A 24,614-nucleotide genomic window follows, 5' to 3' on the forward strand; every position below is an offset into this window, starting at 1 on the left:
TACTCACACATATGATGGTATGCTGCCAAACAACTCTCTGAGGGGGATAAGGCCAGCAAACTCTTGGCCTGGTTGGTCAGGAAGGAGGGCATTCAGCGCATATGTGCGCGCTTCAAGGATGGGGACGGGGGTGCTGGTCACAGAAAAGGAGGGAATACATACAGTGTTTAGGGAATTTTACGCTTCACTGTGTAAGGAACGGGGAGGGTTTGAGGAGCGGCTTGCAGAGCAGTGGCTTCAAGAGGCAGCACTCAGTGGGCTTGATGAAGGGCAGAGGAAGGACCTGGGGAGGGCTGTAGATAGACATGAGGTAGAACAATTGAAGGCTTAAGCTTGGGTAAGACGCCAGGGAAAGATGGGCTTACGGTGGAGGAGTATAAAGCATATAGGGAGTTACTGGTGCCTAAGCATTTTGAGGTTTTTATGGCAGCTAAGGAGCTGGGTAGGTTCCCTGACTAGATGATGGAAGCACTAGTGATACTTTTGACCAATGAGTGGGGGGACGTGAGCAACTGTGCCTCGTAAAGGCCCTTGTCAATGATTAACATCAACGTCAAGATTATGTGCAAAGTGTTGGCAAGTCACCTGACACCAGTAATGCAAGATCTGGTGCATCCGGACCAAACAGGGTTGACACCAGGTAGGTCCACCTCACACAACTTGAGGTGGTTGGACTTGGTATTGGATAAATACAGAAAGACATCTGAACCTGTGGCTGTGGTGAGTATCGACGCATACAAAGCATTCAATGGATGTTGTTGTATAAGATGGGATTGGGGGTCCAGTTCATGGAATGTGTAAGGCTCCTATATGGGGGTTTGACCTCTAGAGTACAGGTTAATGGGGCGATTTTGAGTCCTTTGTAGGTGCAGAGAGGTATGAGGCAGGGGTGTTCACTGTCCCCATTGATTTTTGCACTGGTTATTGAGCCTCTGACAAGGGTTCTGCAGAAGGGACATGAGGATGCGAGTCTGCAGATGGGTGAGGTTCGGCGTTGCATCTCTCTGTATGCTGACAACATGCTTCTATAGGTACGGGATGCATCAGTGAATCTGGGGCTGGTCATGGCGACAGTGGAAGACTTTGGGAGGCTTGCAGGCTGATTGTCAACCATTCTAAATCAGCTATTTACACGCTGCCTGAGGTGGGTAATGAGCTGGTCCATCTCGGAATGGCGATCCCGATGGGCGATTCCAATACTTGGGCATAATTATCAGTGCTGATTGGGACTGGGTGTACAAATGGAACATACAGAGATTGGTGGCTGCCTTTGATAAGCTTGCAGAATTTTGGGTCAGGGTCCCCATTTCTCTGATGGGGCGGATGACTCTTGTGAAAATGATTATGTTACCCAGGCTTTATATATTCTAGGTGCTGCCCATGGTCCTGAAGGCTGTGTGCTTCTGGGCTTTTCATGGAACGTTGGCCAGGCTGCTATGGAATTGGGTGGGGGGAGAAGGGAGTGCCAAGAATTGCGTTATGCACTTTGCAATTTCCGCCAGGACAATGGGGAATGGGGGTCCCTGACTTCAGATCTTACTATCGGGCAGCGGTCTTGCAACATATGGCGGTTTGGTTTGTTATTACACATGAGGATCATCTTACTGGGTGGATTATGGCTTGGTCTGTGAATCAAAGGGTAATGGAGTTGCTGAGGGGCAGGGAAAGGGAGTTGGGGTGGCTCTTTTTTAAAATAAAAAATGTGTTTTTGGTACAAACATACCTTTACAAATTACTACAAAAAAACAGATAAAACCAATCAATACATTCTCATGATGATTGTTAAACATTACTTCTAATTTTTCTTTTATATACAAACTAAAACAACATTTCCAGAATGACAAACTGAGCATCTTTCCACCTCCTTACACAAGGAACCCGTAATAACTATGAACACATAAAATGTCACATCAAAAACACAAGAAGTGCAATACATTCTTCACATATGTTTGTGCGGAGTATCTAGTGGTGATGGAAAACTGATCTTGCACTTTATACATTATTTACCTCAAACTGTGCAGTCCAAAAATAGCACTAGAGAATGCAATGTCGGGGGGAAATTCTCCCGGGGCCGGCTGGGCCGTCCGCGGACCTCCGGGCAGGGAGGCCCCAACTCCTCCCGCGTATCCCAAAAATGGGTATGAGGCACACGCAAGAAGCAAGGTGATTCTGCTGTTTATTAAACAAACGGCAGGGATGGGTCAAGGATAGTACGCGTCCGTCCTGACACACTCTTCCTATTCGTGGGGCTTGCAGGCCCTTTTTACCTTAGTATGACGCGCTACTTGCGTCACCTGGCAAAGTTAGCAAAAAACCTATCGCCACTCTGGATTGGTTCCTCGAGTGGTAGGGTTAGTATAGCATACGTATAGAGAACGTTGTTAGTGGTTGAGGGTCAGTCAGGTGGTATACTTGGGTTGTCCCTTTAATTAGATACATGAAAATTGTTACATGAAGACCCCTGAGGATTGGCTAATGTTAATGGCGTCAGTGCACCTGTCATTTGCAACAATGTATAACTAAGGGTATGTGCAGACAATGCGAGGATTTGTTCATATGCTGGAGGGCAGACTACTCCCACTGCCGCAGATGTCCAGTGAGTCGCTAAATTGTTGCTGCCTGTGTCTCAAACGTGGGATCCAGGCGCCTCCCTCCTCCTGAGCCTGGCACCCTGTCAGGTTCGGCTTGGTCACGTGAGGAGAGACCGTAGTTGAGGCAGAATTCTGCACATTTAATATTGCATCTTCCACTGTGTGCCTGGCTTAGTTTGCAGGTGTGACCTTGGCTTCGGCTTGTGGCATGCGAGTTTGCAACATTGTGCCCTTGACTGTCTGCTCTTGCCGAGCCCAGTCTGCAGGGTCAGCAATTGTACTCTTGCTCGTTCAATGTTCATGGAGGCTCTTGCTTGCGGCCTACTTGGGCCTGGTGCAGAGGTGGGGACGTTTGAGGCACGGCGCTTTAGGGTATGGTATCATATTGCTTTATCCCCAGTATCATGTCTTCGTTATATTTCTCATTGCAATGCATGGGGTAGGAGAAGCGTCAGCAAGCGTTTTAGATGAGTTTGTTGTACGTCTTGCGTTTCTGCATTTTGAAAAAGCTATGTGAAAAATAATAAAGATGCACGTTAGTGAGTGTGCCCGTCACCTACGTCATAGCACTGAATATGCTCTTCGTGTGGATTGGTGTGGGAGTGTCCAGTGTGCATGTTTGCACGGGTGTGCTGACCGTTGGCTAGGTCGTCATGGCATCTCTAACGATGTGTTCATTTACTGTTGAATGGTTCAGTCGAGTTCATCCATGCCGCAGGCGTCGGCATGAGCAGGGCAGGCTGGTGGGCAGGCTGGTGGACACATCCGTATGTTCCTGTACCAGGGTATTTGGTCGTCTGGTAGATAGGCAAACTCCTCTCGTGGCGGGTGTCTGGGCCGCGATCCTCTAGGCCAGGGGCGTGAGGGGATTGGTGGGAGCCTTTTGTTCCATTCTCCCACTTCAGTCCCCCCTCTGGTCGACTTGTCGACCACAAACATATCTTTTTCCTTATCTCCTCTTACTCTCCATATTTTAGTTACTCCTCCCAAATGTCCATAGTGGTTGACATGGTCTTCAAATGACCAGTACATATATACACAGGTTCCTCCAGGTGTGCAGTATACCCATTTCCCTATGTAGCTCCTTGGGTTTCTTGGGTTTTCGAGCTTCACAGATGGTGGGTCCAGGTGGTTGGTGATGATCTGTTTGCACAGTTTTTCTCTCTCTTTTATTATTGTGCCTGTGTGCTGGCCATTATCTGCCGGCATCAAGGGGTGCATACCGACCATTTCGATCATTTCGTCTGTGGTGCGTGCCTTCCGGGCCTTCCAAAATCTTATTATGATCAGTGCAGCTCCAGCCAGTATTATGCATCCAACTATAATCTTCAGTCCGTCCGACAGCCAAGATGGCATCCATGACCATAACAGTGAAAACCAGCTGTCATCCTTCTTCACTCCTTTACTTTCATTCATCATTTGGGAGTGCATCTGGGCCAGTTGTGATACTGCTCCTGTCAGTGTACCATTGTCAGCATCGTTAGCAGGAATGAATGTGCAGCATGATTGTCCTATCTTTGCGCAGACTCCTCATTCCATTGCTGTAAGGAGATCCAATACATATCTGTTCTGTAGTGCTACCATCCTCACTGCTCGCAGTTCCTCTTTTATTGCGTTGAATCCATTTACTGTAGAATTAATTGTCATCATTACCTCCCATCTAGTTATCTGGAGCCATTTTGCGTTTGCGTAAGCTTGTAGTCCCGGATGTATTATTGACGAGAAGAACATTGCTGCTCTGCTGAATAGTCTGTGTTCTGGTGGAATTGACGTGAGTGCTGTTTCCGACCTTCCCCATAGGTAATTTCCTGTCAGAGGTTCTCCTTGTCTTTTCTTTCTATTCAGGACATTGTTGTTGTTGTTGTCTTCGTTCTCTGGCCCCTTCTGGGGTTTTACAGATCTCTTCTTCCTCTTGTTTCCTTCATCCATTTTAGGGAAGTTCGCCATGTTCACATGTTTCTGGGGCACCACTAGTGATGGTACATTAACGTGTACCATTGTGCATATACCGTTCCACAGAGGGGGCAGTGTGTGATATGCCTTGTCTCTGCAGGCCCAGTAATGGTCCATTAGTACTGCTGTTCCTGCTCCCCCCTCAGGTAACTCCATCACGCTTGCACAGTTGGTGTTGTATCCCACGTCCACTTCTCCTCTATGTTGGTAGCATATCTTAGGTGCAGACAGCGGCAGTATGGTTATTGGGTCTTCATCCTTCTCTATCCACGTTAGCATGGGTACATACTTGACCCAAATCGTCCAACATCTGTCATTGTGTTCATTAATAGTTGTAATATTTTCTCTTGTTGCCATGTTGCTGCCAACCACTCCTATGTCCCATTTGTTGTCCATGTACACCTTCCCTGTTATTGTTACCAGTGGTCTTTCCCAACATCCTTGTTTACCAGGAACTTCAGTGGCGTACCAGTCACATGGTAGGTATTGTAGTGTTACTTTCTTTGTTTCTCCCTTTTCAGGGCCACTTGTCATGTATCTGAATGCTTCAGCATACAAACTGCTCTTGTGGTAACTCAAATAAGTCTTGAGGAAGTTGTTTTCGTATGGATATGTGTCTCGCGTTTTCCACACCAGGTTCACCACCGTACCTTGAAATCTCCCTTTCGTTTTGGAACAGTGCCAAGTATATTATACATCGTGCTGTCTTTTCATCTATTTCCGTGGCAACGAATGTTCGAGAAGCGCTCATGGCGTATGGGATCAATGAGCAGACGTAGCAGCTGTCTTTTGTTGTCTGCTTACCTATTTGGGTCATGTGTTGGTACCACATGTTGTTCGAGACGTGTGCTGAATCTGTTATGTAGTTATCAATACCTTTATTATCTGAGTATGTGCTGCGTTTAACTCTATTTCCCTTATGTGTGATCTTGCTAGTACCACCTGACGTGACACCTGTTGCAGCCGTGGGTGGGGGCATATTAGGTTTGGGTACAGCCAAAATATTGATAGCATAACTTTTCTGCCATACAGAGGCAGCCAAAAACCCGGTGATCAACAAAATCCCTATCATCTTTATTACAGAGGCTAGTCTCACCGGCATTTAGCTCTTACCTTGCTGCAGTCCGGCAGCTTATTCTTGCTACGTTAAAGTTGCTCGCCTGAAAATTCTCAATAGGCTTGTTATTGGTGTTAGTTGTTGTTTTCAAGCTCTCCCTATCAAGTAGTCGTTCAGTGCCCAGGCGAAGAGCTGTTCCCACGCCAATCTAAGCGATCTGTCTCTTAGGGCAGGCAAGTGTTGGTGAAGATGGGGCATTGATTGTTCTATGGCCAAGATAAATGCTGTGTAGTAGACACGTACCCTCCTTCTTTTCAGGTACTTTGGCCTTTTTATGTGATAGACAAATTGGTGTGATAGCTCTTCAGGGTAGTTATCGTCTGAGGGTAGCATCTACTCCTGGGCAATGAACTTTGTTAGTTATCTGTTTTCTTAGCAATACAATAATACGCGGCACCTGCATGTGCGAGAAAGAAAAAAGAGAACATTCAAGTGTTTACATGTGTATATGTGCAAGACAATGTCCTTCAATTGGGTGGTTACTGTAGTGGGTAGGGGGTCGATGGGCAGAGGGTTTGGGGCTCAACTGGCGGAAGTCTCTTTACTCTTTGATCTTTGAGGTGGTGGTTGGAGCCTGGTCTATTCCTCAGCTCAAATAGAGCTAGCGGAAGGCAATACAACCAACTCTTCTTTGTTGTTTAGTGTATCTTTGCAATTGCCTCCTTCAGTAGGCCATTCAGGCGCGGGCCCCTCTGCCGCTGCCCACTTTTGAGGACTACAGGACCATCGCGGAACTGCGAGACGACCGGACAGAGCCATCCGGATATTGGCCTTCGGGAGCCGGTTGAGAAGTATCCCGCCCGCGGTTGGCGAGTGTCCAGACGTGGTCCAGACGAGGGGAGGTGGCGAGCCGCTTGGAGGGGTGCACACAGTCGAGCAGCCCCGCATCAAGAGAACTTGGTGAGTATGCCACGCCCAACAAGCAATGTGAAATTGTGAGGGAGGGGGGAGAAATAGAATACGGGAGGCGGGAGGTGTTACACAGGTGCGCGGCAAAGGTTTGATAAGTTAGTGTTGACGGTGAAGTGAATGGTAGCTGGACAAGTGCGAGAGCAGTCCGCTACATTACGGAAGAGGAGGGGCGGAGCACGAAAACATCACGTGCGGCAGCCCGTAGACACTGATTGGCCTAGGTCGCGACCACGTGTAAGGGTGTGTGTGTGTGCGGTTTCCTACGATTTGGTGATTATTGATCAATGAGTAGATGAGGATACCTATTGATCGAGCAGGAAACTCGATAGATAGATGATGTTTTCCTGTAGGCGGTAGCTAGCTGGTTGCCAAATACGGAAGATAATTGGCTGGTTAAGCCCTCATGTCGAGGGGCGTATCACACGCGAGGCGACGCAGTGTGCGCAGTCCGATTATATTGTTGATTACCTTGTTCCAGGCGTGACAGGAAGACAGCTGTGGGGTTAACGGGGGTAGATTACAAGCGTATTCTGAACTTTTAAAAACATGTGAAGAACTTACCTGTAGTTTTGGAGGAGATCGGTGACGTCACCTGTAGGGCTTTCATAGGATATCTCGAACACGAGGCATTTTTTTTTTATTTTGGAGAGTGGTGGGGAAAGAGAATTATGGTAAGGGAGTGGAGACGGAGATAAACGGTAACGAGTAGATTGGGGGAGGGTGAAAAGGGGGACGTGGATGTGCACGGAGAACGCCGACAACGGCAAGTGAAGAAAGAGGAGGAGGGGTATAAGAAAGTGGGACGGCTGTACAAGAACATCACACGGGGCACGCAGCCGCAGGGGGCTACGTGCGCCTCGGCCGCAGGGGGCCGTAAAGGTGTTCGGTAAAGGAAGAAAAGAAAGAAAAGAGTATACAAATGCAAATGCTATATTTTACTATTTTTCCTTAGCGGACAATCGCAAGTCCCCAAAATTACGGGGCCAGGTAAACATTTTAAGATTGTATAGCATACACTGTTAGCAAGATAACCGCTACCAGATAGGGGTAGGATAAAAAGTGAAGTGCTACTATGTCATACGGGACAGGATCGGGAGGGTGGGGGAACACCCTCACTACCCCGCTACAGCACATATGTAAAACACTGTCACCCCATAGGGAGAAACTGATCAAATACAGCATAGAATGGACACAGGGGACGGACAACAAAATGACGACACCATGGCCGCCTAATGGCAGTTTCGACCCATATACCCAACATTCACTATTAACCCATCTGCATAACACATACAAGGGGAAGAAGTTGACACACCATGTGGAGGTGTTTAACTTATGGAGGATGTTCCAAGGGTCCCGACCAGGGCCAAGCGGAATGTTCATTGTGGGGGAAACAACGGAAGAAAAGGAGATTAAGGAGGAAGGAGAGAATGGGGAAAAAGAGAGTGAAGGCACACAGAACACGGGGAACGGACAAGAGGGAGGAGAAAAGAGTAACAACTCAAATGAAAATGAAATAAAAAAGGAACAGAGCGACGATATAACCCTAGCGAAGGTAGTGAAAACGGAGGGAGGGGGGTTGTATCCTTTAAGAGAACTAGGAGAAATAGCAAGAGAACAATTAAGGGCGGCTGAGGGGTACTCGAACCCGGCATACAGCCCGCCACCATATACAGCTACAGGTAGCAACACGGGAGGGGAGCGGACTAGTACGACAGGATCAGCTCATAGGAAGATGCTCGCAGGGGTGGGGAGGACTGGAAAAGAGCAGATTGCGGAAATAGGACATGATGAGTGGGTAGCTGCGCAGGTACTATTAAAATTACGAGGTTCATTAACAGGAGAAGAGAAGGAGGTAGTAAGGAAAATGGATGACGATAATACCAGGGAGTGTGAAATGAAAGGGGAAGAGGGGAAAAGGGAAATGAAAGGGGAAGAGGGGAAAAGGAAGGAGGAAGAGCTGTTACGACAAAAGGAAGAGATTTTGGAGGAACGATTAGCAGAATTAAGGGATGAGCAGAATGCACTGATCAAGCAGCTCAAGAGAGAGGAAAGAGAGAGAGCCCGGGAAAGGAAAGAAAGTAAGAATGAGTTGGACAAAATGAGGGAACGAACTGAGGAGCAAAAGAGAGAAGCAGAAAGGGTAAAGGCAGTAGCAGGAAGGGTATCAAGAGCAGCACTGCGTGACAGGAAAAGAGAGGAAGAAGAGAAAGAAAAAGAAATGGCAATATGGAAGAGGAGATTACTATCAGAAACGACAAGGAAATATGAAGAAGGGAGGATGATAGAGAGTATATTAGAACAGGAAAGGGCGAGATGGGAAAGGAAGAAAGAAGATGAAAGGATATTGGAAAAAATGAGTAGTGAAGTAATGGAGGAATTAAAAAAGAAAAGAGAGGAAATTGGTAGAGTAATAGTTGAGAAAAATGAAGGGGAAAGAGAAGATAGGAGAGGGGAGAGTGAAGTAAAGAGGTATGTACACAGAGACACAGAAGTAGCAACAACATCAGCACAAAGGGGAGCAATTGGTATAAAAGAAACGGGAGGAACGGATCTAATAGACTTAAAAACAGTAACGATTAGGGGGGAAAAGACCGATTGGGGGTTGCCATTCACGAATGACTTTTGTAGTGAGGAAGAAGAAGGAATGGAGAAGGAAGGAAGAAATAGTGAAAGGGAAAGCCTAGATAAATTATACATCACCCGGACAAATAGAGACTCACCATCGGCCTGCAGGAGAAAGGAAGAACTGGAAGGAAGTGAGGGGGAAGAGCAAGGAATGGCGGGAAGGCAGACACGTGCAGCTACACCCTCATCATCCCGTCCAACATGCTCCACCACCCCACACTCATTACGTACAACATGCCCACCTAAACTCGCACCCTTCTCCCACGAACTGACACCCTATGCAAGCAGGCTTCGAGACCTCCCTGGACGCAGGCAGGGAGAACAAATACACACGCCCACATTAAATAAAGGAAATGATGAAAGAAGGGGAAGAGATGGAGGAGAAACAGTTACGAGCAGGGGAAATATGGACACAATTGACGATGTAGAAGACACGGAAGAAGAGGAGGGGTGCGCGGACTCGATTTTGTGGAACCCAGGGGGTCAAACAGGACACAACTTAATGCCACTTCTGGAGAGGGAAGGGGTTAGACCACAATACGTCCCCTGGAAGCATGCAGACAAGGAAAATATAAAGTGCAGGCTCCCATCATTAAGTGGAGGTGTGGGAAAATGGATATATGAAATGGAAAAACACACCGCAGGACAGAAACTGGCAGTGGGGGGTGTAAAGGGCCTTCTAATATCAATATTGGGGGATGCAGCAGATGACATCTGGAAGAGAGCAGGCTTCCCCGGGGTCACAATAACAAACACATCACACGATGGGGCACCATTCACAAACTGCAGACATGCATTATGGCAAGCGCTGAGGGTACAGTACCCAGACACATCAGACATAGGAGCAATTACCTCACGCAAGATGCGGGAGAATGAAGATCCTGTTGATTATATCCAGGAAATTCAAGAGAAGTGGCGTATGGAAACTAGAAAACAATGGGACAAAACACCAGCAATATTCTACCATATACTAATACAAGGGCTCCCTGAAGCAGTTCAGAAACAACTGAAGAAGGTAGTGGGGATGGAAGCAAAAGCATGGCCAGAAATACAACTGACGATAGTACATCATTGTAGGACATGGCAAGAAAAAATGAAACAAAAGGAAGAGGATAGAAAATCGGAAGAGGCTAAATTGGTACAGAAAAAACTTACTAAATACACGATGGAAGGTGCACTAATAACTACACCTGCAACAATGACCCAAAACCCCACACAAGTAGTGGCTGCACAAGATCCCTCCCAAATACAATCATCACAGATTGTAGCACAACAGCTGCCTCCATCCCAACCATACACGACTAACATGGGAGGAGGATACTCAACGCCAGGAGCTGGATATTATAATTATAACAGGGGAAGGGGAGGAATGATGAGGGGGAGGGGATATGGCTATAACACACAACAGCAAGGGGGAGGATTCAGAAATTTCTACCCCTCCGGGCAACCAGTATACCAGGACAATTCAAGGAGCTTTCCATGGCAGAACAGGGAACCGCCGGTATGTTGGATTTGTGGATTACTAGGGCACATGTCACGCACATGTAGAATGAGACCAGGCACACCATCATGGGGAGAACAGGGACAACAAGGGCCTACAAGAGAACAGCAGGACACCCAACAACAGCAGGCACTGCCACCGGGAAATGTGCAGCAACAACTAGTAACACAACAACAGCCAGAGACATATTCACTACCACAACAAAAGGTAGCGATAACACAACAACATCAAGTGCAGCAAGTACAGCAACCTGCCCAAATTCAAGACCATAAAATAACCTCTACCAATACACAACTACAGCAAACACAACTGGGAAGGGTGACGGTCCTGGGACACAACCCTTACACAGGAAGTGGTCAATCATTATATCCACAATAGGACAGCCCACAGACGGCCTTGGTGTGTCCCATCCTGTCGGTAACACCTAATAGTGCGGAGGAACCACGCATAGAGGTAACGATAGGTGACAAATAATTGCCATTCCTTGTTGACACCGGGGCGACCCGGTCTTGCATAAGGGAAGGTAAATTTAAGATGTCAGGTGAAGCCATGAACACCCAAGGATTCTCTGGGGCTAGGGGGTTGGTTCCCTTTACTGATAACATTCCCTTATCAATAGGGGATTATGACATGTCCGTACCGCTTTTATATTCTAGGGCCTCACCAGTAAACATACTGGGGAGAGACATATTGAGCAGGTTGAATATGACAATCTCCTTTAGGGAGGACGGCAAAATTTGCTCCACTCCAGGAATAAACATGCTCACTGCACGACAAATTATGCAAGCCTATTGTGGACAGACAGTGATTAGGGCTGAGCCGGTAGATGGCGAACTATTCCAGTACGAAACAGACATGGCATTTGCATGGATGCCAGGAATAGAAGGAAAGATCTGGAGGAGGCCAACAGCCTATTTGTTTAGACCAGAAACACCAGCCAATGAACCAGAAGGAAAGGTGATCTCAGTGAGCATGGAGAGCATTATAGCAACTGCTGATTACATCGCAGTACATGCCCAAGACAGAGAAGGAAGAGCCTGGAGGGCAGTGATAGCCCTAGCAGAGGGATGCAGGCTCACCCAGGTGTCAGACGAGGAGCTCTTTTCAGAAGAAAAGGAAGAAGGTGAAATGGTATTTATGATGAGTGTAGACATATGGCTAAGAATAACATACAAACAAGTGGCACAGAAATTTGCAATGGCACTTGAAGCACCCACATCCACCCCAGTTCCCTTCTTCAAGGAGGACATGGCAAAAGTCCCAACATCATTATGGACTACTAGTCCCTTTGATGTGGGGTGCATAAAGAGCATAGGGGGAGTAAGAATAAAATTGAAAAAAGGTGCAATACTCCCTAGAGTGAAGCAATACCCACTATCAAAAGAGGCAGATGAGGGCATATATGAAACAATAACGGCCCTTATAAACAATGGCATATTGGTACCATCAGAATCACCATGTAACACAGCTGTATATCCAGTGCGTAAAGCTAAAGGAGGGTCTTGGCGCTTCATCCAGGACCTCAGGCCCTTGAACAACATAGTGGAAGCAGAATACCCCATAGCAGCAAACCCGGCCACAATTTTGTGTGGCATTCCAGCAGAGGCATCACGATTTACAGTGATCAACCTCAAAAATGCCTTTTTCTCAATACCCCTGCACCCAGACTCACAAGATCTAACAAGCTTCACGTACAGAAACACAAAATGGAAACACACCAGATTGCCACAAGGGTACTGCGAGTCACCCTCAATTTTCAACAGAGTAATACAGATGGACTTGGGTAACATTGAAGTGGAAAGCACAGTGTTACAGTATGTTGATGACATAATAATTTGCAGCACAAGCGAAAAAAGATGCAGAGAGGACTTATTAAAGTTGCTGACAATATTGGCTGAAAAGGGTTACAAGGTAGACAAAGAAAAGTTACAGTACTGTCAGGAACAGGTACTATACATTGGTCAGCTCATATCCCAATACGGAAGAAAGATTGCACCACAAAGAGCACAGGCTATATCAAAAACGCTGTCGCCTCAAACAGTGAGGGAACTGCAGCAGTTCCTAGGACTGTGCAACTACTGCAGAGCATGGGTATTTGATTACAGCTCATACATAGGACCCCTACTTGAGGTATTAAAAGAAGCTAACAGAGGGGAGAAAAAATTGGGGTGGACAATGGAAATGAAAGAGGCCTTTGATGAACTGAAAGATGCAATATCAACTGCTCCGGTACTGGCCACCCTAGATTATGAACGACAATTTTTTATATTTTCACATTGCGACTCAGCAGTAATGAAAGCAGTGTTGGCTAAAAAAACAAGCATGGGTTGCAAACCAGTAGCATTTTACAGTGGTCACTTGGATCCTGTGATGTTAGGACATTTCCCTTGCGAACAAGGTCTCGCCGCAGCTGCCTTTGCGGTAGAGAAAGCATCATCAATCACAATGGGGTGCCCAACCACACTATTTGTGGAACATGCACTATTTGCAATATTGAACAAGCCTAAGTCCACACTAACCACGCAGAGGGCGTCAGGTTATGAGATCATCTTATCCAGACCAGAATTATCAATTGTTAGATGCAGCACAGTTAATCCTGCAAGGTTTATAGCGGAAGTAAGCGAGGAAGGAGACTATGTACATAATTGTACACAGACTACCGAAATGTACTCATGTACTAGAAAAGTTGAAGAGAACACACTAGATGGAGGAGAGCTCTTGTTCATTGATGGGTCTTCTACAATAGACCAAAGTGATGTGATAAGGAGAACTGGGGCAGCAGTGGTAAAAATGACAGAGGAACCGGTGTGTGTGGCGGTGTAATGCGTACAATTACCACAACATTACTCTGCTCAAGCAGCAGAATTGGTTGCACTGATCTTGGCGTTAAAGGAAAGCTTTGACAAAAGAGTGACTATATATTCTGACAGCGCATATGTCACGTCTACTGTCCACTCAGGATTGTCCAAATGGAGGAGAAGAGGGTTCAGGAGAGCTGACGGCACCCCAGTGCAACATGCTCTCTTATTAGCTGAACTAATTGAAGTAATAAATGACCCACAAGAATTAGCTTTGGTTAAATGTACCGCACACACTAATGGAGAAGATCATATCTCAAAAGGAAATACAGTAGCAGACGCACATGCGAAGTATGCTGCATATTTTGGTGAGATATGGAACCCCCCAGAGTCAGAGAGAGGGAGAGGGAGGGGGATAGCTAAAGAGATGTTGATAAGAGAAGGGTACACCCATCTCCCAGCCACACAGATAATGGAGTTACAAGCGGCTGCACCAATGGCAGAAAAAGAAATATGGGTAAAAAGAGGATGTACAATGTCACCAACTGACGCACTATGGCGCCAGGGTAACACTGGAAAGATGGTAATGCCATTGGCACTATTGAACACCGCCCTGAGCCAACTCCACCACCCAGCCCACACAGGCAAGGAAGTTATTGCAGCACGAATTAGGGGAGATTGGTTCTGTCCCGAGTTAAATTCCCATGTGACAAATTTTATCAGCAATTGTCTCACATGTCAACAGTTTACGGCCGGTCACACGCTGAAAGTGATAAAAGGTACTATACCCCGGCCAGAGGGACCATTCCTGCACATCCATATTGACTATGTTGATATGATCAACGTATGTCAAGGAAATAGGTATATGATTGTAGTAGTATGCCCATTCTCCAGGTGGATTGAGGCAGGACCCTGCTCACATCCAGATGCATTTAGAGCAGCCAAATTCCTAGTGAGGGAGGTTTTCCCCAGGTGGGGAGTGTGCGAGGTACTGCGGTCGGATAATGGCCCGCATTTCGCTAATGAAATGTTCCAGCACATCACATCCTTACTGATAATCAAGCATACATTTGCATGTGCATATCACCCACAGGCCAACGGTATATGCGAACGCCTGAATGGCCTACTGAAGGAGGCAATTGCAAAGATACAGCAAACAACAAAGAAGAGTTGGTTGTATTGCCTTCCGCTAGCTCTATTTGAGCTGAGGAATAGACCAGGCTCCGACCACCACCTCACTCCTCATGAGGTGGTGACCGGACGACAAATGCGCCTTCCTCTAACGCCAACATCAAGGGCATTCACAGACTATGAAAACACTGCAACTGTTCTTGGTGATGAAATGTACCAATATGTGTCTTCTCTGGTTACTAGTGTGGTGTTTGTGTCTCAACAGCTCGAGCGCACGCGGGGCGGGTCTAAGAGTTACCAGCAAGAAGACGAGGACCAAGGACCGGAAAAGGAAAAACTGTGCAGAATTGCTAGAGGTGACCACGTGCTACTCCGCAATTTCAATAGAAAGTGGAACAGCCCACGCTTCACTGGTCCCCACCTTGTAGAGGAGGTATCTACGAGAGCAGTAAAGTTGCAGGACAAGCATGCTTGGAATCACCTACACGACGTAAAGATCTGCAAACTCCAGAACCGCCCTAGCGTCACCGACAGGGCATTGGAAGAACAACGACAGCGTCACCCACGGAGGAAGAGACTTCTACCACAGCTGATGACCTAAGTGTCTCCATACCCTGCCACCCCCCAGATTCCCCAGAGACAACTACTGAAACTGGTAATTCCTATACCGCCCACCCCATGGTCACACGATCAAAGAGTAAAGAGACTTCTGCCAGTTGAGCCCCAAACCCTCTGCCCATCGACCCCCTACCCACTACAGTAACCACCCAATTGAAGGACATTGTCTTGCACATATACACATGTAAACACTTGAATGTTCTCTTTTTTCTTTCTTGCACATGCAGGTGCCGCGTATTATTGTATTGCTAAGAAAACAGATAACTAACAAAGTTCATTGCCCAGGAGTAGATGCTACCCTCAGACGATAACTACCCTGAAGAGCTATCACACCAATTTGTCTATCACATAAAAAGGCCAAAGTACCTGAAAAGAAGGAGGGTATGTGTCTACTACACAGCATTTATCTTGGCCATAGAACAATCAATGCCCCATCTTCACCAACACTTGCCTGCCCTAAGAGACAGATCGCTTAGATTGGCGTGGGAACAGCTCTTCGCCTGGGCACTGAACGACTACTTGATAGGGAGAGCTTGAAAACAACAACTAACACCAATAACAAGCCTATTGAGAATTTTTAGGCGGGCAACTTTAACGTAGCAAGAATAAGCTGCCGGACTGCAGCAAGGTAAGAGCAAAATGTCGGTGAGACTAGCCTCTGTAATAAAGATGATAGGGATTTTGTTGATTACCAGGTTTTTGGCTGCCTCTGTATGGCAGAAAAGTTATGCTATCAATATTTTGGCTGTACCCAAACCTAATATGCCCCCACCCACGGCTGCAACAGGTGTCACGTCAGGTGGTACTAGCAAGATCACACATAAGGGAAATAGAGTTAAAAGCAGCACATACTCAGATAATAAAGGTATTGATAACTACATAACAGATTCAGCACACGTCTCGAACAACATGTGGTACCAACACATGACCCAAATAGGTAAGCAGACAACAAAAGACAGCTGCTACGTCTGCTTATTGATCCCATACGCCATGAGCGCTTCTCGAACATTCGTTGCCACGGAAATAGATGAAAAGACAGCACGATGTATAATATACTTGGCACTGTTCCAAATTAAAGGGAGATTTCAAGGGACGGTGGTGAACCTGGTGTGGAAAACGCGAGACACATATCCATACGAAAACAACTTCCTCAAGACTTATTTGAGTTACCACAAGAGCAGTTTGCATGCTGAAGCATTCAGATACATGACAAGTGGCCCTGAAAAGGGAGAAACAAAGAAAGTAACACTACAATACCTACCATGTGACTGGTACGCCACTGAAGTTCCTGGTAAACAAGGATGTTGGGAAAGACCACTGGTAACAATAACATGGAAGGTGTACATGGACAACAAATGGGACATAGGAGTGGTTGGCAGCAACATGGTAACAAGAGAAAATATTACAACTATTAATGAACACAATGACAGATGTTGGACGATTTGGGTCAAGTATGTACCCATGCTAACGTGGATAGAGAAGGATGAAGACCCAATAACCATATTGCCGCTGTCTGCACCTAAGGTATGCTACCAACATAGAGGAGAAGTGGACGTGGGATACAACACCAACTGTGCAAGCGTGATGGAGTTACCTGAGGGGGGAGCAGGAACAGCAGTACTAATGGACCATTACTGGGCCTGCAGAGACAAAGCATATCACACACTGCCCCCTCTGTGGAACGGTATATGCACAATGGTACACGTTAATGTACCATCACTAGTGGTGCCCCAGAAACATGTGAACATGGCGAACTTCCCTAAAATGGATGAAGGAAACAAGAGGAAGAAGAGATCTGTAAAACCCCAGAAGGGGCCAGAGAACGAAGACAACAACAACAATGTCCTGAATAGAAAGAAAAGACAAGGAGAACCTCTGACAGGAAATTACCTATGGGGAAGGTCGGAAACAGCACTCACGTCAATTCCACCAGAACACAGACTATTCAGCAGAGCAGCAATGTTCTTCTCGTCAATAATACATCCGGGAGTACAAGCTTACGCAAACGCAAAATGGCTCCAGATAACTAGATGGGAGCTAATGATGACAATTAATTCTACAGTAAATGGATTCAACGCAATAAAAGAGGAACTGCGAGCAGTGAGGATGGTAGCACTACAGAACAGATATGTATTGGATCTCCTTACAGCAATGGAAGGAGGAGTCTGCGCATAGATAGGACAATCATGCTGCACATTCATTCCTGCTAACGATGCTGACAATGGTACACTGACAGAAGCAGTATCACAACTGGCCCAGATGCACTCCCAAATGATGAATGAAAGTAAAGGAGTGAAGAAGGATGACAGCTGGTTTTCACTGTTATGGTCATGGATGCCATCTTGGCTGTCGGACGGACTGAAGATTATAGTTGGATGCATAATACTGGCTGGAGCTGTACTGATCATAATAAGATTTTGGAAGGCCCGGAAGGCACGCACCACAGACAAAATGATCGAAATGGTCGGTATTCACCCCTTGATGCCGGCAGATGATGGCCAGCAAACAGGCACAATAATAAAAGAGAGAGAAAAACTGCGCAAACAGATCATCACCAACCACCTGGACCCACCATCTGTGAAGCTCGAAAACCCAAGGAACCCAAGGAGCTACATAGGGAAATGGGTATACTGCACACCTGGAGGAACCTGTGTATATCTGTACTGGTCATTTGAAGACCATGTCAACCACTATGGACATTTGGGAGGAGTAACTAAAATATGGAGAGTAAGAGGAGATAAGGAAAAAGATATGTTTGTGGTCGACAAGTCGACCAGAGGGGGGACTGAAGTGGGAGAATGGAACAAAAGGCTCCCACCAATCCCCTCACGCCCCTGGCCTAGAGGATCGCGGCCCAGACACCCGCTACGAGAGGAGTTTGCCTATCTACCAGGCGACCAAATACCCTGGTACAGGAACATACGGATGTGTCCACCAGAATGCCCACCAGCCTGCCCTGCTCATGCCGACGCCTGCGGCATGGATGAACTCGACTGAACCATTCAACAGTAAATGAACACATCGTTAGAGATGCCATGACGCCCTACCCAACGGTCAGCACACCCGTGCAAACATGCACACTGGACACTCCCACACCAATCCACACGAAGAACATATTCAGTGCTATGACGTAGGTGACGGGCACACCCACTGACGTGCATCTTTATTATTTTTCACATAGCTTTTTCAAAATGCAGAAACGCAAGACGCACAACGAACTCATCTAAAATGCTTGCTGACGCTTCTCCTACCCCATGCATTGCAATGAGAAATATAACGAAGACATGATACTGGGGATAAAGCAATGTGATACCATAACCTAAAGCGCCGTGCCTCAAACGTCCCCACCTATGCACCAGGCCCAAGTAGGCCGCAAGCAAGAGCCTCCATGAACATTGAACGAGCAAGAGTACAATTGCTGACCCTGCAGACTGGGCTCGGCAAGAGCAGACAGTCAAGGGCACAATGTTGCAAACTCGCATGCCACAAGCCGAAGCCAAGGTCACACCTGCAAACTAAGCCAGGCACACAGTGGAAGATGCAATATTAAATGTGCAGAATTCTGCCTCAACTACGGTCTCTCCTCACGTGACCAATCCGAACCTGACAGGGTGCCAGGCTCAGGAGGAGGGAGGCGCCTGGATCCCACGTTTGAGACACAGGCAGCAACAATTTAGCGACTCAATGGACATCTGCGGCAGTGGGAGTAGTCTGCCCTCCAGCATATGAACAAATCCTCGCATTGTCTGCACATACCCATAGTTATACATTGTTGCAAATGACAGGTGCACTGACGCCATTAACATTAGCCAATCCTCAGGGGTCTTCATGTAACAATTTTCATGTATCTAATTGAAGGGACAACCCAAGTATACCACCTGACTGACCCTCAACCACTAACAACGTTCTCTATACGTATGCTATACTAACCCTATCACTCGAGGAACCAATCCAGAGTGGCGATAGGTTTTTTGCTAACTTTCCCAGGTGACGCAAGTAGCGCGTCATACTAAGGTAAAAAGGGCCTGCAATCCCCACAAATAGGAAGAGTGTGTCAGGACGGACGTGTACGATCCTTGACCCATCCCTGCCGTTTGTTTAATAAACAGCAGAATCACCTTGCTTCTTGCGTGTGCCTCATACTCATTTTTGGGATACGCGGGAGGAGTTGGGGCCTTCCTGCCCGGAGGTCCGCGGACGGCCCAGCCGGCCCCGGGAGAATTTCCCCCCGACAGCTGCATCCCCCAATATTGATATTAGAAGGCCCTTTAGATCCCCCACTGCCAGGTTCTGTCCTGCGGTGTGTTTTTCCATTTCATATATCCATTTTCCCGCACCTCCACTTAATGATGGGAGCCTGCACTTTATATTTTCCTTGTCTGCATGCTTCCAGGGGACGTATTGTGGTCTAACCCCTCCCCTCTCCAGAAGTGGCATTAAGTTGTGTCCTGTTTGACCCCTTGGGTTCCACAAAATCGAGTCCGCACACCCCTCCTCTTCTTCTGTGTCTTCTACACCGTCAATTGTGTCCATATTTCCCCTGCTTGTAACTGTTTCTCCTCCATCTCTTCCCCTTCTTTCATCATTTCCTTTATTTAATGTGGGCGTGTGTATTCGTTCTCCCTGCCTGCGTCCAGGGAGGTCTCGAAGCCTGCTTGCATAGGGTGTCAGTTCGTGGGAGAAGGGTGCGAGTTTAGGTGGGCATGTTGTACGTAATGAGTGTGGGGTGGTGGAGCATGTTGGACGGGATGATGAGGGTGTAGCTGCACATGTCTGCCTTCCCGCCATTCCTTGCTCTTCCCCCTCACTTCCTTCCAGTTCTTCCTTTCTCCTGCAGGCCCATGGTGAGTCTCTATTTGTCCGGGTGATGTATAATTTATCTAGGCTTTCCCTTTCACTAATTCTTCCTTCCTTCTCCATTCCTTCTTCTTCCTCACTACAAAAGTCATTCGTGAATGGCAACCCCCAATCGGTCTTTTCCCCCCTAATCGTTACTGTTTTTAAGTCTATTAGATCCGTTCCTCCCGTTTCTTTTATACCAATTGCTCCCCCTTGTGCTGATGTTGTTGCTACTTCTGTGTCTCTGTGTACATACCTCCTTATTTCACTCTCCCCTCTCCTATCTTCTCGTTCCCCTTCATTTTTCTCAACTATTACTCTACCAATTTCCTCTCTTTTCTTTTTTAATTCCTCCATTACTTCACTACTCATTTTTTCCAATATCCTTTCATCTTCTTTCTTCCTTTCCCATCTCGCCCTTTCCCGTTCTAATATACTCTCTATCATCCTCCCTTCTTTGTATTTCCTTGTCGTTTCTGATAGTAATCTCCTCTTCCATATTGCCATTTCTTTTTCTTTCTCTTCTTCCTCTCTTTTCCTGTCACGCAGTGCTGCTCTTGATACCCTTCCTGCTACTGCCTCTACCCTTTCTGCTTCTCTCTTTTGCTCCTCAGTTCGTTCCCTCATTTTGTCCAACTCATTCTTAATTTCTTTCCTTGCCCGGGCTCTCTCCTTTCCTCTCTCTCGAGCTGCTTGATCAGTGCATTCTGCTCATCCCTTAATTCTGCTAATCGTTCCTCCAAAATCTCTTCCTTTTGTCGTAACAGCTCTTCCTCCTTCCTTTTCCCCTCTTCCCCTTTCATTTCACTCTCCCTGGTATTATCCTCGTCCATTTTCCTTACTACCTCCTTCTCTTCTCCCGTTAATGAACCTCGTAATTTTAATAGTACCTGCGCAGCTACCCACTCATCATGTCCTATTTCCGCGATCTGCTCTTTTCCAGTCCTCCCCTCCCCTGCGAGCATCTTCCTATGAGCTGATCCCGTCGTACTAGTCCGCTCCCCTCCCGTGTTGCTACCTGTAGCTGTATATGGTGGCGGGCTGTATGCCGGGTTCGAGTACCCCTCAGCCGCCCTTAATTGTTCTCTTGCTATTTCTCCTAGTTCTCTTAAAGGATACAACCCCCCTCCCTCCGTTTTCACTACCTTCGCTAGGGTTATATCGTCGCTCTGTTCCTTTTTTATTTCATTTTCATTTGAGTTGTTACTCTTTTCTCCTCCCTCTTGTCCGTTCCCCGTGTTCTGTGTGCCTTCACTCTCTTTTTCCCCATTCTCTCCTTCCTCCTTAATCTCCTTTTCTTCCGTTGTTTCCCCCACAATGAACATTCCGTTTGGTCCTGGTCGGGACCCTTGGAACATTCTCCATAAGTTAAAGACCTCCACGTGGTGCGCCAACTTCTTCCCCTTGTATGTGTTATGCAGATGGGTTAATAGTGAATGTTGGGTATATGGGTCGAAACTGCCATTAGGCGGCCATGGTGTCGTAATTTTGTTGTCCGTCCCCTGTGTCCATTCTATGCTGTATTTGATCAGTTTCTCCCTATGGGGTGACAGTGTTTTACATATGTGCTGTAGCGGGGTAGTGAGGGTGTTCCCCCACCCTCCCGATCCTGTCCCGTATGACATAGTAGCACTTCACTTTTTATCCTACCCCTATCTGGTAGTGGTTATCTTGCTAACAGTGTATGCTATACAATCTTAAAATTTTTACCTGGCCCCGTAATTTGGGGGACTTGCGATTGTCCGCTAAGGAAAAATAGTAAAATATAGCATTTGCATTTGTATACTCTTTTCTTTCTTTTCTTCCTTTACCGAACACCTTTATGGCCCCCTGCGGCCGAGGCGCATGTAGCCCCCTGCGGCTGCGTGCCCCGTGTGACGTTCTTGTACAGCCGTCCCACTTTCTTATACCCCTCCTCCTCTTTCTTCACTTGCCGTGGTCGGCATTCTCCGTGCACATCCAAGTCCCCCTTTTCACCCTCCCCCAATCTACTCGTTACCGTTTATCTCCGTCTCCACTCCCTTACCATAATTCTCTTCCCCACCACTCTCCAAAATAAAAATAAAATGCCTCATGTTCAAGATGTCCTATGAAAGCCCTACGGGTGACGTCACCGATCTCCTCCAAAACTACAGGTAAGTTCTTCACATGTTTTTAAAAGTTCAGAATACGCTTGTAATCTACCCCCGTTAACCCCACAGCTGTCTTCCTGTCACGCCTGGAACAAGGTAATCAACAATATAATCGGACTGCGCACGCTGCGTCGCCTCGTATGTGATACGCCCCTCGACAGGAGGGCTTAACCAGCCAATTATCTTCTGTATTAGGCAACCTGCTAGCTACGCATACAGGGAAACGTCATCTATCTATCGAGTTTCCTGCTGTCACGCTCACCTGATTCCCACGGAGGCGCAGGTCTGGCTTCGAGTGCTGATGCTTTTTCAATGGTGAAGCGCAGGACTCTGAAGATGGACAGGAAGGGTGTCATGATCTCTGCTTCCAAAAGGTCAGGGTTTTCCCAACTCCCTTGGAAGCAGATCCATAACCCAGGTTCCGAGTGCCAACCAGTCCCAATTGGGACCTTTTGGACCCAGTCCTGGCGCCAGTGGCACCAGGCTCATAAATATGCCCAGTCCCAGCGCTGGAAGCGCCGGGCTCATAATGCTTGGGTGGACTTACCTGCAGCAGACCATGCTGCTTACTTGCCTGCCAGTTGAGCCTCTGATCCCCTTCTGTTTGGAACTACTTTTCCTGTTGGGTGGGGCTGGAGCCACTCCCTAGATTCAGAACACTGGAACTCTTCTGGAAAGCAGGAACTCTTTTCTTACCTAGGCGTGGCTGTGGAAGGAGATACCGAAGCACTACAGGAGGCTATTTAAACCACACCCGGTGGATGAATCTTGCTTTGCGTTATTCTGCAACCTCTGCAGCAGAACGCTCATCGTGTCTTCTGCATCCGGTCCTGGGCCTAAGGAAAAAGGCTTACCATCCTGAATCCAGTCTTCAGCAACACCTATAAAGACAAGAAAGAACAGGTTAGCATTCCGGCATCTGAAAGGCAAAGGCTTACCATCCTGAATCCAGTCTTCAGCAACACCTATAAAGACAAGAAAGAACAGGTTAGCATTCCGGCATCTGAAAGGCAAAGGCTTACCTACTCTTCGTGCGCTCCGGAGGTCTTCACACTGCATTCCGGCATCTGAAAGACAAAAGCTTACCAACTCTTTGCACGCTCCGGAGGCCTTCGGCGCTGCATCCCGCATCTGAAAGACAAAACAAGGTGCGTTTAAAGACATTGGGGAACTTTAATACTCACGTGCCATTACTCCTTTCCACATCTAATCCAGTGGGTATTCCGGCACCCTGCAGCCGCTCCGAACTCGTACCTGCAAAATAAAAAGACAGTTAGAGCGCATCGTGAAGCAGGCAACAAGCGCTTACTTACGTGCTTCCAGGCGCTTCTATTCATCACACGGGCTCCATCTTCAACTCACTTCAGCCCGTCATCCGCCATCGCCGGAACCCTGCAAAACAAGAGACATCATTACTAAAGACTTTAAAGACATTTGAATGACTCGAAACTTACCGTTCGTGCAGTAAACGACGGACAGCAGTCCTCTGAAGTCAAGAGGCCTGCGCTACCTATCCAGTGAAGAAACTGGTTACAGCACCCTGCCCCGAGGCAGATGGAGAGCTCGGCATTCACTTACCTAAGGTGAGAGCGTTAACCTTTGGGGGTCTAGAGGAGAGGAGAAGAGGAAAGAGATAGGGACACCCCAATAACCCCAGTTCATTAACCCCATATTTTCTATCTGCAGACATCTTACTCTACATGTCAGGCATACAGTGCACAGAGGTCCAGCCCAAGAGCCAACCGGGTGCTACACATCACCTTTGGAGATACGGTAGTCGCCCAGTCAAGACCGGCGCCTCTGCGAGAATCAGGTGAGCGTTACAAAGGGCCCCTCTACTCTGGCTTTTCTGGCTCGCAGGAATATTCCCCTGTGCGTGAAAAGGGAGTGTTACCTACTGACGGAATAATGCTCAAGCCTCCCACTCCCTTCCAACCCTCCACGATACCCTTCCACGATTCCCCGTGAAGTCTCACCTTAGGGTCTGGAAGGATGAGTTCTCCATCCTGCTTCTGATGCAGGGGCGCGTTGAAACCCAGTTACTTCACTGGATTGAGGTTTGATGGGAGTTCAAAATAAGCTTGACTATTCAGGTGAGGCGCTGTAAGAGTTCTGTTGCAAGTTCAAAAGTTCAAGCTTAATAATAATGTTCATTGTCTTATTGCAGCAAGCGCTAATGCTTATGTCTTTTTCCCCTTAGGGGCCGGGGTTCGGAATGCCGGAGATATGGCCCCGACCCAAAGTGAAACGTGCTGTTCCAGTAAATGACAGGCAAGTTCTGGATGAGCGTTCAGGTAATGTCTTTGCTTTCGCTCATTCAATGTCTTTGTCTTTTTTCACCAATAGGGGCTGGGGTCCGGAATGCCAGGAAGCGGCAGGACCCGAAATGAAATGGGA

This window comes from Ambystoma mexicanum, chromosome 9, assembly GCF_040938575.1.
Source record: "Ambystoma mexicanum isolate Mex_15411 chromosome 9, UKY_AmexF1_1, whole genome shotgun sequence".
Lineage (NCBI taxonomy): Eukaryota > Metazoa > Chordata > Amphibia > Caudata > Ambystomatidae > Ambystoma > Ambystoma mexicanum.